General features: G+C 41.6%; 1 protein-coding gene across 1 annotated transcript in view; it reads right to left on the bottom strand.

Moving 5' to 3' along the window:
* Window positions 1-14898, bottom strand: part of COL4A6 (collagen type IV alpha 6 chain) — a 159511-nt gene that overhangs the window by 115784 nt on the left and 28829 nt on the right. The gene's annotated exons all lie outside the window — the stretch shown is intronic.

The following is a 14898-nucleotide window of genomic DNA, read 5'->3' as shown; positions in this document are numbered from 1 at the left end:
ACCTCAATATATTGAATATTTTAAGCTGAAGGAGTTTGAGAAAACTGCAGAAGTAGGAAGGTCACTCTGACCTTCCCCCCACCCTTCTCCCCTGAAACAGGTCATAAAACCCTTATGTGAGATGCCTTCCCCATACCCAGAGGAAAGGAGCATCCTTGTCTCCGAAGACAAAGAGACGCGAAGAAGAATCTGAACAAACAGGCCTTGCTAAGTGTTCCTCAGTTTACTACACTTACCTCATACTCCTTAACCTATCATATTTCTACACAACTGCCCACTCTTCATCAAACCTAGCATAAAAATATACAAGTATAACTCCTTCCGGTCTCCAGTTCCTTATGAAGGTTCTCGTATCATGTAAAACTTAAAAGTTAATTTGTATGCTTTTTCCCTGCTACTCTGTCTCTGTCAGTTTAATTTCTAGACCCAGCAAAGGACCCTAAGAGGGTCAAGGAAAAGTTTTTTCTCCCTTACAATAGCTAATCATGGATTGGCAGTTAAGCTGTCTTTTTGCTCCTACTAATTCACAGTGAGGGGCCTTGAAGGCCTCTCACTTTAAATACAACCTTGTCTTTACAAAGACTGTCTCTTAAAAGCATCAATTGCCCTTGTTTTCATTTGATTATCTAAATAAAATTTAAAAAAACATCTTCAAAAACCTTTCTTTATAGAGGTAAAAGATATTGGAATCTACATTTTATAAACACTCAGGTACACTCAGTAGCTCTTCGTTTAAAAAAATGAGTAAGCAACTGCAGCCAATGTTTACTTAGTCCAGGAAGACCCATAAGACAACCATAACCATAATAAATGATAGATTCTAGTGGGTAAACAAGGTTAGGGAAACAGAAGGGGTTCTACCGCCTAACATCAAGCCAAAGCACTAGACTAAGTCAGGGACGGAATCCATAGCAAAAGAGAAATGACATCTACCTGACGAAGTTCTCAAATGAGGTTCCTGCATCCTACTTCTTAGAGCATTGATTCTTAAAGTTTTAGCTGCACATTAGAATCATCCAGGTTCTACCCTAGAGAGTGTGATTTAATTGATCTGGAGTTAGACCCAGGCACTGGTGTTCTTAAGAAGTTTCCCAGGAAATGCTGATGTGCAGTCTGGGTTGAAAATCACTGTCCTAGAGTACAAGGTTCTGCTTAGAGTTGTCATTCATCTGAGGCATTATGAAGAGCTCAGGGCAGTGGTTTCCAAACCTGGGTGCACATCAGCTTCCTCCTGTGAGGTTTTTAAAAATACAAATTCTTGGGACCTATCCCCATACTTCCAAATTCAAAATTTTAGGAGTTGGTCCCAGGAATCCCCAATTTTACAAGCTACTTAGACAATTCTTATGCAGCCAGCCTGGCAGGTCCTTGTTGGAGGAAGTGCATTTGAGAAGTACTGAGTTAAGTCTTCTGTATATCTGTGATGGTACAGAGCAGTGGCTCTCAACCGTGGATGCTCGGATGCCTGAATCTCACCTCCAGAGAATCTAATTTAATTGGTCTGGGGTGGACTCCAGGTACCAGTATTTTTAAAAAAGCTTCCTGTGATTTGTGTGCAATCATGTTAAGGAACTACTAGCTCTGAGCAAGAGTGGAAAAAAAAAGTAGATCATTTGTTGGCAAATTTTCATGTCCATGGCAGACATCACTAATCAATTCTGGCACTCTTTCCTGCAGAGCTCATATGTGGCCTCATAATTCTTCTCACTATATTGTTCTAGGCAGCCACTCATGCATGGAGTGGGCATGAAACTACTGTTTGCCATCTTTACCTTAAATCCTGCCTGGCAGAGATCTAATAACCTCTGGAGAAGCCTTCCTGGCTTTTGCTTCTAGTATCATACTTAAGTATCCAGATTGTTGTCCACCAGGACACTCTTTTGAAGCAGGAGAAGGTGGAAGCCAGAAGTGGATGCAATAGAGAGATCCCTCACCTAGCTACCTCTACTACCCAGTGAAGCACTTTCAACCCCAGCTTCTGCTACAAGTTGAAAGCCTTATGCAGAGGAATTTATCATATTGTGTTCATGGAGGGTCTCTGTATGACCTCCTAGTATCAAGTGTACAGGAAAGGCCAAGCATAAAGGGAGTTTCACTCAATATTTACCCTAAATTCAAACTAGAGTTCTTGTTTGTACGTCCCAATCTATTTTCCATAAACATTCCACCTATTGATGGTTGTCTTATCACAGGACTCATACCCAGCACTCTGAACCTTTGTCCCAGGCTATGGTATGTGGGAGAGCACTTGAGCTTCAGAATGAAGCTCTTCTCTTGCTGTGCTGCTTCCTGGTTTGGAGGAGAAGAAAGGTCAAGTGGGCCAGAAGTTTCAGCAGTTTCTTCTGTAGCTGATAATTAATGTGGTATGTGAGGAGGGCAGAAAGAACATTTTTTTTCTTCTAAGAAAGGGCCTCTTCCCCTGGGGTCTGTTGTTTCTACAAATGCAGAACAAAGAACTGTAGGAAGACAGACCTTTTTCCCTCGGTAACATGCAATAAAGCACCTTTAAAGGCAACAGATCATAATTCTGATTAGGACTGTAGAGGTAAGTGCACATTGAGCTTGCCAAGGATCCAGAAGTCTGCAAATGAGGAGAGCTTTGTGGGAGGCAAGTAGCCTGGAATTAAAGGAAAAAGGCGGGCTTTGGAGTCAGAATATGTTGAGTGGCACTATGACTTATTATCTGCGTGACTCTGGGCAAATTACTTAACCTCTCTTAGCCTCAGCTCTCTCACTTACAGAATGAGGGATTAAATTAATACCTTCCTCATAGACTAGTGGAAAAGATTAAATTAGGTAATGATAGCTTTCTATAAGGCCTCCTGGAACAGACCAGTATCTGGCAAACAGTAACTATCAATGGATGGTATCTAATATTATTATCCGAAAAGGTCATTACACTGCCCAAACACTCAATTCAAAATCCATATTAGGCATTCTCAAGGTATGATTCCCAGACAATCAGCTTCAGAATGACCTGGGGGGAGCTTCAAAAACACAGATTCCTGGGCTACATGCTAGATCTAAAGAATCAGAATTGAGCTTGGCTTTAGGAATAAGCAATTTTAAGAAACACTCTGGGTGATTCTGCTTCAAATTTAAGTTTAAGAGTCACTGATCTATCTAATAGGGCCAATTATATCTGGCTTGTTCATCTTACAAAAAATATAATTAATTCATAGGGGGACAATTATGTAGAAGTACTTGAGGAAAACAACATTGTAAACTTTCTAAGTAGTATTAACTAACATCATTTAGATGACAGGAAAGAAATGGAGTTAATTTCAGGATTCCAGGTTCAGGGGGAATCCCAAAACACTGGGAACTTTCTCATTGCTTTCTTCTTTATGTATAAGTGGCCTAAGATTTAAGAAAGGTATGTTTTGACTGGACTCCACAAAGATGCCAACATTGTTTTTAACTAATATTTTTTAAATATATACTATAAGCTGGGCACTGGTGGTGACACAGCAGCAGTCGATAAGATAGACGAGGTTCCTGCCTCACTAAGCTTACATTTTAATTGGAGGAAACAGATAGTAAACAGCTGTAAAAGTTGAGACTAAAAGATCATTCATTCATTAGTTCATTCACCCACACTCTTTCTTTCAACAAACATGGAGCTTACATCTAGAGGAAGAAAAAAAATCCAAGTAATTACAAGTTAATAAGTGCTACAAAGAAATGCATGGTGCTAAAGGATTATGTGTCTAAGGGAGGATACTATCAAGGGAGGTCTAATACGGGGTGATTTTTAGTGAGGAGGGTGGGGGCAGGAGTGGGAAAAGAAATAGCTGATGATAAGCATTTCAGGAAGATGCAGCATGTTGAAGGCCCAGAGGTTGAAGAGAAGATGGAAAATACCACAAATGTTTGATATCTGAAAATATCAGAATGGCTGCTGAGGATAGTGCTATAGGCTGAATATTTGTGTCGCTGCCAAATTAATATGTTGAAACCTACTCCCTCAATGTGATGGTATTTGGAGGTGGGGCCTTTGGGAGGTGATTAGGTCATGAGGGTGGAGCCCTCATGAATGAGATTAGTGCCCTTATAAAAGACACCCCAGAGAGCAACCTCACCCCTTCCACCATGTGAGGACACAGTGAAAACATGGCCATCAATGGATTTTGAAGTGAGCTCTTGCCAGACACCAAATTTTCCAGTGCCTTGACCTTAGACTTCCCAGCTTCCAGAACTGTGAGTAAAACAATTTTGTTGCTTATAAGCCATCCAGCCTATGGTATTTTTGTTATAGCAGCTTGAAAAGACTAAGACAGATGAGGAAGGTGGAGAATGGCACTAGAATATGAAGAGGAAGACAGGGCTGCTAGATCGTGATGACTCAGTGCTATGATGAAGAGTTTGGACTTTATTCTGAAGGCAGTGGGAAACCATCGAAGGGGTTTCCAATCAGGAAAGTAATAAAACTCAGATGCCACATGTAATAGAGGACAAAATGACAAATAATAAAGGACACAAAGGCGTGACTCAGAACTGTGCATACTACAGAGGCAAAGGTGAGCTGCTATGGCTGGGGAGGGGATTGTTGAAGGCAGACATAAGCTGGACCTGATAAATGGGAGAGACTTGGAGTTCATGAGGTCCTTCATTTTGGATGGAGGAAAACACCTGAGTGGAGTGGAAAGCTTACAACAAACATGGCCATGTGGGAAGATGGAGCATGAGGGAACCATCCTTCTCTTTCCTTGGTGGAAATATCTGTTTTGTTGTTGGTATTTTTATGTTGGAAGACTGTAATGATAGAATTCTGCAAAGTCACTTTGTGGGATGGGTGAATGGGTGAAAGAGGAGGTACCGGAGTCACAAATCAAAAGCAATCTGAGGAAAAGGATTAGGGGAAGAATGGAGTTCATAATGGCCTAAACTCTCTGTTTTACAAATGAGCAAAAAACAAGGTATTCCTCAGTCAAGACACATCAAGATGTTGAGAACCATCTTCCTGTAAAATATAGGTCTTGAAATAGGAAGAGATAATGAAAATAGCCTGAGAGCTCCATGAAGACAGATCCTTTATCTATGCTGTTCATCAGTGAGGCCTTAGCATTTAGTGTACTGCCTGGCAAATGGTAGGAACTTAGTAAATATAGTGCTTCTAAGGCCAGACACAGATATTAAGTGTAAATTCTGTGTCTAGGGTACCTGAAAGTATGAAGGGCCTAGGCTTCCTATAAGCACAGTTGCGGGACCAGGAGGTGGTAGTGGTGGTGATGGTTAGGGGATAGAATTTGTTGTTTGTCATCAACTTGGCTCAATGTCTGCAAGAGTTTCTTATTACTGCTATAACAAATTACCATAATCCTGGTAGCTTAACAACACAAGTTTATTGTTTTACTCTTCTGTAGGTCACAAGTCTGAAATGCATTTCACTGGGTTAAAATCAGTGTTGGCAGAATGGCATTCCTATCTGGAGGCTCTAGGGGTTAATCAATTCCTTTGCCTTTCTAGCTTCTAAATGCTGCCCACATTCCTTTGTTCATGGCCCCTTCCTTCTATCTTTAAAGCCAGCAACATTGGTCAAGTCCTTCTTACCTCACATCACTCTGACACTCTCTCTTCAGCCTCCCTCTTTCCACGCATAAGGACCTTTTTGATTACATTGGGCCATGCCAGGTGATCCAGGATAATCTTCCTGTCTCAAGATCAACTGATTAGCAACATTACTACTATCTGCAACCTTCATTCCCCCCTGCCATATAACATAGCATGTTCACAGTGTTCCGGGGATTAGGATGTGGACATCTTTGGGAGGGGAGGCATTATTCTGCCTATTACAAGCTCTCACCCATAAAGCTGGTAAATGTACTCTACTGGGCCTTCTTTCAAGCCCAGAGCATATAAACTACTTAACACAATACACTGACCATATAGTAGAAGCTCTCTTGTATATATAATACTCTCTTGTATAATAAGTAATTGATTGGTTAAAGTGAAGAATCATATAAAATGATACATATGGTCCTTAAGCATTTTATTTCAACCTAAAACACACAAATGTATATTCATTCAGCAATCTGGTGATGTGATGTAAGACCAAGCCCCTCTTTCTGAGTGTGGGTCCTTTGGCTGACATTTCTGACTCTTCCGTAAGTTACATCCCAAATGCATCCCATTTGATATCCAGTTTCATGTTTCCCCCTGCCTCAACAATAGAGCAGTTTTTAAGACTTTTCTTTATCAAGTCTTTCCAAAGAATCGAACTTAGTTTACATGGAAACAGTAGCCTTCCTTTTACCCTCATATTTCATAAATTTACAATGTTACCTAATTACATTAGCAAGTACAACTGGCAAAAATGGGTTTGGTGATGAAACAACTAATTCTTTTTTTTTTCAGATCAAGCTAAATATATTTATGACCTTATAGGAGAGAAATGACATTTAATTCAGTGGCTATAGGGCAGTATGCTCCATAAACGGTGCCAGCTGATAATGAAAACAACTAGTTCTTGATAAGCATCAACTTGACACATGGGAGCGGAAGTATAAGGGTCAACTGAACGGTAACTTACTGCCCGTGACCTTTCTTTGTGCCCTGAGCATTAGTCAGTATATATTTCAGTAGGAAGGGAAAGCATCAACTCAATCCACCACATCCGTTAAGTAGATGTCAGCGATGGGAGCTTTTACTATATTTAAGAGTTTACTAAAAAAGGAATGCCCAATAGATACCACGTAGTCTCAATGTACTCTGGTACTGATTTCCTTCTTGAAAGTCCCCCCACCCAAAATGTGCATCAGCTAATGTTAACAATGGTTAATATTTATTTAGTGCTTCTTATGTGCCCATATTTGTGCTAAGAACTTTATATTTTATTTAATCCTCATGACAACCATATGAGGTAGGATGCATCATGCCCATTTTTATAGATGTGATAACTAAAACTTAGAGTTAAGAAACTTGCTAAATGTCACACATCAAAAGACATTCAAGCCCAAGCAGTCTAGCTCTAGAGCCCACACTGACTACTACTGTACCATGTTGTCAACTATTAGACACACAAGTCAGGAATCACAGCATGTGGTGCTACCCTGTCAGCTGCCTCCTTGCTTCCTCTTCATATCCTAATGGTGGACCATACCAAAGTGAGAGACAAAATATCTATGGCGATGCTCCTAACCAGACTTCTTTGCTTTCTTATCTCCCTAGCAATGAGCCAGCAAGATAATCAGGGACCACAACTGGACACTGTTTGAATTTACTGATAATCAGGGACCACAACTGGACACTTTGAATTTACTGAGGTTCTTTATCAGTAGCAGAAATTTGTTTCTTCCAGCAGCTGCACCTATTTTTTTTTTTTTTTACCAAGCTGGTCCTTATTCACTTTTCCTCTGGATTTAGCTATATTCTCCAAAGGCTCAAGGACAACCAGCATTCCCTCTTAGTTCTACCACTATAGAGGCTACTCACTTACCTTCTGCCTCCAGAAATCACTGCAAGTAATCTGTCTTCCAGGATTCCATGGAAGTATGGAGAAAGAGATCAGAACTCAGCCTCCTTGCTATGGCTAAGGCACATTAGCCCTTAGACTCAAAAGAGATTAGACGGAGCCTCACTGAATGATATAGCCAGACAGCCATAGCAACCAGCTGCTGGAAGTTAGACTACAGGAAAAAAAAAGATAAGGAGAGAACCGTGCTAAGGAAAAGGGAGGGGCTTTCAGAGACTGGGGTCATGGAGACCTCTGTCTAGAAGGTTCATATAAGGCAAACACACTGTCAGTGCATGCTGGCCAGAAACCCTGAGGAGGAGAATTTAAGGGCAGATGGTATCTTCTACCTTTAGGATTCCAAAAGCCAGACTTAGCAGCGCAAGTCTACCAAAAGCCAGAGACACAGGTTGCCATGGAGACTCACACCTGAAAAAATCTTGCAGGCTATATCAAAGATACCAGCTCAAATCTCTTCAGGCTAGGTTTGAGCAGCTTGGACTAAAATTCTACCCAGACCAGACTGGGCAGGATGGGGCAGAGGCATGACTTGAGGGCAACTAAAAACTCTACAAAGGCAGTCAGGTAAGGGCTAAGACAACACTAGCCTGGACCTATTAACATCTAAGTAAAGCTCAGAGTCAGCAATAAGCAAGTTGACAGATTTCAGATGATTATAATATTCCCATTCTTCAAAGAACCATAGTATATTGGGGTTTGAGGCCACTCTAGTTCAACTAATATGTGATGTTTAGATTTTCTTAAAGATCTATTTTTATTAAAAATGGAGAGATAGGTATGTCTATTTCAGGGATGGGTGAATTTGTGTCTGCATGTTTCAGTAGGAGGAACTTCCATCCTCCCCCCCCAAACAGGTCCAAATGGAAGAGTAGATTGTGACAACTGTGAAGGAGGCAAACCCTAGGGGCATAAGAGAGAACAGAAAAGGACCAGGCCATGAGGGTTCATCCCTGAAAAGAGCCGTGGACCTTTACCTAGCTGTGTATGTTATGGGATCGTGGAATTTAGTGTGGCAAAAAGCAGAGAGGACTAGAAGTCATAAGAGTTGGGTTTGCATTCCAGACCTGCCCAGATTTTCCATGTGACCTTGAGCAAAGCATTTAAGTTCTCTGGGTCTCGGGTTTCTCATCTGTAAAACAGGAACAGTCATATCTGCCCTAGCTACCTGTGGAAAATTGCATTACTGACCCCAATTCTTTGCCCCTGCCATCTCCCATCCATTGACTCTGGGTTTGATCATGGAGCTTGCTTTGGCAAATTGGATGATGTGGAAATAACAGTGAGCCAATTATGAGCCCAGGCCTTAAGAGGCATTACTGGCTCTACTCACCCCTGCATCTCTCTCTGCCTTACCATGAAAATAACACGCTCAGGTTAGCCCATGGTTCTAGGAGGAGGATGAGGAGCACATGAAACACAGCCATTCCCAGCCTAGACCAGGTAACCCCTAGGCTTGCCACAGACTCATGACCACGCCCAACTTAGACTGGCCTACGCCCAAGAAACCTATAGCCTGGTGAGACATAAGAAATCTTTTAAGCCACTGAGTTTCGGAATGGTTTGTTACATAGTGACAGTTATTTGATATAACTTGTAGAGGTGATATGAGTCTCAAATATGATAATATATGAGAGTACTTTTACAAAACATCCAAGGTTTATACAAATGCAATGGACTGTTTTAAGAGTGTAGCAGCTTGAAGGGCTAGAATGCTAGGGTAAAGTGGAATTTGGTCATGTTCTGTTACTGCAGGTTTTAATTGAAAGGGTCCCCTTTGCCACAAGTAAACTAGAGGGGGGGGGCTAAGTCTCAAGGTTCCACTCCAGTGACCTCATCCTGAAGTCATCGTTGCCCATGAGTCCCTGTTCAGGCACTTGAGGAAGAACAACAAGGCCTAGAGTAGAAGGAGATAGAAAAAGGATGGCTTAACGAGAAGCCTTGCAGACTTCTTCAGACAGCAGAACAGGATGCCAACAGCTCTTCACTGTGTCTCTTCAAATACTTGCTGTGTTCACTGAACCAGCCATAAAATTCATCGATGTTGGTGGAGTCATGTGGGCTGTGGCCGGCAGGCTTGCTGAACAATAATTCTGTCAGCTCTCTACTCCAAGCAACTGTCTCTGAGAGTTCCAAAAGCTAAACACAGGAACACCACACCAGCCACAGGCCTCATTAACCAATAAACCCTTGATGGAAAGCAGGATCTCACACGGTTGTTTCTGGTACAAAACTTCCCTAAGGGAGGGGGACAGTTGTACTTAAAAATCCCACTGGGCTGACTAAAGATGCTCCCATCCTTCACAATTTACTTCACAGAGTTTGGGTCAGGCCAGTATTTCTACCCAGAAAATAAATATTAGAAGGGATATTTAGAAGACCTTGGCAAGAAAAGTATAAGTAAATATAAGAGCACAGGCAGGAGTATTTTGAGAAGTAATATTAACTGGACTCAGTGGACTAGAGAGTAAATTATTTACACTCCTAAGGAATCGGGCCAGACTCAGCCATTTAAGGGAAGGAGGAACGACCATCTGCTGCTTCAGCTACAAGTGACCAGCTTACAGGTCGCACGCCAAGGCTTGAACCACAGCCAAAAATATGAATCACAACCAGATACAGCCTCAGAAAATTCCACCTTGGGGGTCTATAAAGGAAAAAAAATCGTGTGCTCTCTTTACTGGCAGCTGGGATTGCTGTTTCTCACTGTATGCAGCTGTCCAAAGGGAGTTCTCTCCTTTATAGAGAATGCGAGAAAGCAAACTACTTTAAACCACTTTATTTCTACTACGTTTCCCTTGTGAAATCGATCAGTCACCCATTCACTGTGAGCAAGGGAAAGCCTACGGTGGATGAATTCCCTTAGTATCAGCTGCCTTCAGGGATACCCAAGAACATCTGAAATCTAATCAATCAGTTTACCCTTCCTTTAACCACAATGCCAAAATAGATACATTTTGATCAGATCCCTTATTACCATCTTACCATCATACCCAAAGCTTGGCAACCCACATCCAATAGGTCCTTCAAATTTGCCTTTTCTTCGGATGCATCTCTGGATTTGTCCTGCTCCTCTCCCCTCCCACTGCTCTGCCCTATAATAGGCTCCATTCCCCATGCTTTGCTTACTGTAACAGCCGGTGGGACTCCTGGCTTTTAGGTTTTCTCTACTTTCCTTCATGTTGCACTCAGGTCGTCTTTCTCAGCTACCGTTTTGAAAAATCTATTCATTCCCTTTCTTTTCAAGGAATGAGAACGACCCATTTTCTTATAGCACTGAAGCCTCTGTGTGACAGCTCTGTCCCTCTAACTTCACTCATTGTGTCAACCACTAACTTCAGGCTCATACCTGGAAAACGAATTCCCTCCTTCGAAACTGCTCATAACATTTCCTTTGGCTGGAATGCTCCTTGAGACCTCCTCAACATTCCTGCCACTCCATGTACGCATAAGCAGCCTCACGTTTCTATCTTCTCATGAAAATTCTAATAATAATACTAATGAGATGAGTGGAAATCTAATTGGAAACAAACTAAACAACAATAAAAGCAAGATGAGCTTTCTTCTTACCTCTCAGTCTTCTTACTATTGGGTTATTGGTGGTTTCCTCAGCAATGCCTTATTCACCCCATCCCTCCTTTTCTATTTCCACAGGACCATTTTATTTCAAGATTGCACACTTTACCCTCTACCTGCCAGTGGTTCTCAACCTTGACTGTATATTAGAATCACCTGGGGAGGTTTTAAAACACTGAATACCCAGGTTGTATCCTAGACCATTAAATCAAAATCTCTGGGGGTAGTGAGTCCCAGGTATCAGTACTTTAAAAATTGTTCTAGGAGATTCCGAGGTTGAGAACCACCAATCCAGATAACCAGTATAATCTCCTGCCAGGTTTCCTCCACTTCTGGGTTTTCTTAACTGTACCACGTTTTACTGCTGTTTAAATTCTCAGCTCTAAGTGGTTCATTCCCTTACTCAAGATCTTTTAATGGTGTGTCCATATCTATATATCTATTTCTATTTATCTCTATATACATGAACATAAATATGCTACATTAAATGAAAAAACATAGGTTAGAGAAGAATATAGTCTGTTTAAATATCAATTTTATGTGTATGTTAGTTTTCTATCATTGCATAACAGATTTCCACAAACTTAGCAGTTTAAAACAACACAAATTTATTAAGTCACAGTCTCCATGAGCCAGGAGTCTGAGCATAGTTTGACTGCTGCTAAGGGTCTCTCACTGTTTTAAAATATCGGTTTTATTATCAGTCAAGTATGGTGAGGCCAACAGATCAGGGGATGACTGCCGTTGAAAAGATAATTTGTTACTACAGGTTCCAAGAAGAGGGGCACAGCACACCACACAGAGCCACATGGGAAGTGCCAGGGTTGGCCAGGAGGCAGAAGGAGTGAGGGAAAAGCATGGGCAAGGGCCTTTATTGTAGTTTCTATGGGAAAGGCAAGGCAAGGCAGAGTAATCAGGCTCAAGACTGGTTAGTTTGAATAATTTCAGTGGGCTCTGGGCTATAGAAGCTGTCACTAGTTGTCTGGTACCCGGCCCTGGGATGATTAGGGCAGAGGAATATTGCCTTCTGGAGTGTAAGAGCCAAACAGAGGGGGTGGTTCAGATACTGGGTCTGGATTGGTTGGTTTGCATATGAAAGGCACCCCTCTGGGCCAGTCATTTGCTATCTTTAAGAACTGGCTACATAAAAGAAGATGTAGTCAATATTTAGTAGGTTGAAATTACAGCATCAGCCAGGGCTGTGACCCAAGCTCACTACTTATTGTCAGAATTCAGTGCCTTGTGGTTTTAAGACTAAGGTCCCCGATTTCCCCAGTCAGTTGCTGGCTGACTGCTGGGGGTCAGTCTCAGCCCCTAGAGGCTGCTCTCAGGTCCTAGCCACATGGCTCTCTCACAACGTGAAGATTAGTCTTCAAAGCCAGCTGGAAATTCTTATATAATGTAATGTAATTACAGGCGTGACTAGCTCACCACCTTTGGCATATAACATGACTTATCAAGGGAGCCATAGCACATCATATTCACAGGTGTGCCCACACTCAAGAGGAGGGGATTATATAGGGCATATAGCCAGGGAGCAGGCATCTTAGAATTTTTCCTTCTACAAATATGGAATATCCAATAATATGGAATTATTTATATGTATAAATTTGCATGGGATAAAGTCTGGAAATATATATTTCTATATATGGAGAGAGAGAGAGAGAAAGAGAGGGAGAGAGAGAAAGAGAGAGATGTTAACATGAATAATCTCTGTTGAGGGGCTTTCAGGTGGAATTCTTTTTTTTTTTTTTTTAGATATTAATTGTTAGCACATATATTACTTGGGAGGCAAGGAAAGAAGGAAGGAAAAGGGGAAGAAGGAAAGAACCTTCAGTTGCTTACTGAACTAAGCATAAATTCATCCTCTCAAAACAGGCTCCCCACAATATAATCCCAACTCTGTTTAAGGAATCATCTCCCAATACAGCCTTCAAATGACCCCATATTCTAGCCAAATGATCTACGCTGGCCCACATTTTACCCTGTGCTTTGCTACCTGTATGGCATACTCACATTATTTCAATGCTTTGTTCTGTCAAAATCTATCCCTCAAGGCCCATGGTTATTTTCTCTGCAAACTCACCCTTGACTCCACCAGCCTTGAGGTGCTTCCTCTTGATTTTTGAATCCCTGAGCAACAGAGCATAGGGGTTAAGCTCCTAAACTCTAAGGTCGTATTGCCTAGGTTCCACTCCTGGCTCTTGCTACTTTCTAGCCAAGAAATCTGGGGTAAATTGCTTAACCTTTAATAAATCAGGACCACAGCTCAGAAGAGATAAAGCAAGTAGGAGAAGAAGGGCTTTTATCCACAATCCAAGGAGAAACAGCAGAGTGGGAACACTGGAATTGAAATATCTAAGTCAGCAACCCAAAGGAAACCACATATGTCTTCAGAAAGAAATCAACTATGTGGGACTGATAGTAGAATGGTGGTTCAAATGAGTGGAGCTTTGATCTTCAAGTCCAAAATGTAACCTTTGCCTTGGAAAATTCCCCAGCCAAAGTCACAGAAACTAAACAGAAAGCAAATGCTCCGTGAAACCAGGCAATGCCATCAATGACACTTCCCAGGCCATGTCTCCAAAACAGAGGGTTCTTCCTATTTAGGTCTCTATGCAGTGACGTATGAGTGTGTTCATTGCAAGTGAGGAAATTTCATTTGTTTTTTGAGAATTGAATTCATCCAAGAAAAACGAACATCCTTTTTGACAATTTTCTTCTCCATGTATGCCAGCTCAATTATGAGAGGCAAAGCATAGTATTTTCCAGACCTGTGCTTTAAAGAAACCTAGTACCACACCCTCTATTTAGCTCTCTGTCCTGGCACGGTTGGATACACTAGGATTGCCAAACCCTACCAGGCTCCCTGGGAAATGAAGGATGTGCCTTGACTCCACCAAATAACATATGAAATTGGCATCCATCTGGTAAACCAGTTTAGCTCACCCTGGACTTGGATTCTGATTCACGAATCCTCATTTTCTTTGCCTATATAATAATTGGGAGCCACATCACTGAAAGATACCACTCTATATTCCAAAGAAATAGCTATATGATTAAGATTTACCATTTATTTAGCACCTATTATATGCCAGACTCTTTGGATGCATGATCTCAATTAATCCTCACAATTCTACCAGCTAGGTAGTCTTATTGCTTTGTGAAGGATGAGGACCCACTTGGGGGAAGCAAAATGGGAGGCTGAACAATACCTCTCACTGATCTCTCCTTTCTCTGATACTGTGGAATAACTCAGGCTAAGCACTTGGCTCAAGATACCCCAAAGCAACTTCCTCCTGCTCCTGAGACAAGTGACTCTTCTTAAGATGGCAGGCCACGCTGATATTTTAGAAATGTCTGCTGCTAGGCTGCTAGGTGACATGGGGAAGTAGATCACAGGAATCAGAAAACTGAGGGTTGCAGCTTCTAACTGGCCATGGAGCCACAAGCAAATTCCCTTCACTTTCTGGGGCTCTGTTTCCTCACCTGTAACACGAGAGGGTTGGACTAGACTTATGGCTTGTAAATTTTCAAAATCTATGGAGCTTTAGTTACACAAACAACACCTTATAGAAGTTCAAAGCAGTGTCACTGGTTGAAAGGGACAGAGGCAAGAAGGGCAGAGAGGAAGCATTTGAGGCACTTTGCTGAATCTTAAGGCTTGAGGATCCACAGTTTGAAAACATGGTTGTACTAGGTGATGACTAAAGGTTCTCTCCAGCCCTAACATTTGATGGTTCATAAGCTGGACACTCTATTCTTAGGTTTTATTATATATTTCCCTTCCCCAAGCTGAAAACAGAACATCATCCAAGATGGGGACCATGCTATGCCCATCTTATTTCTAC

This window comes from Delphinus delphis, chromosome X, assembly GCF_949987515.2.
Source record: "Delphinus delphis chromosome X, mDelDel1.2, whole genome shotgun sequence".
NCBI classification, from domain to species: Eukaryota; Metazoa; Chordata; class Mammalia; order Artiodactyla; family Delphinidae; genus Delphinus; species Delphinus delphis.
This window is presented reverse-complemented; position numbering and strand designations above follow the sequence as displayed.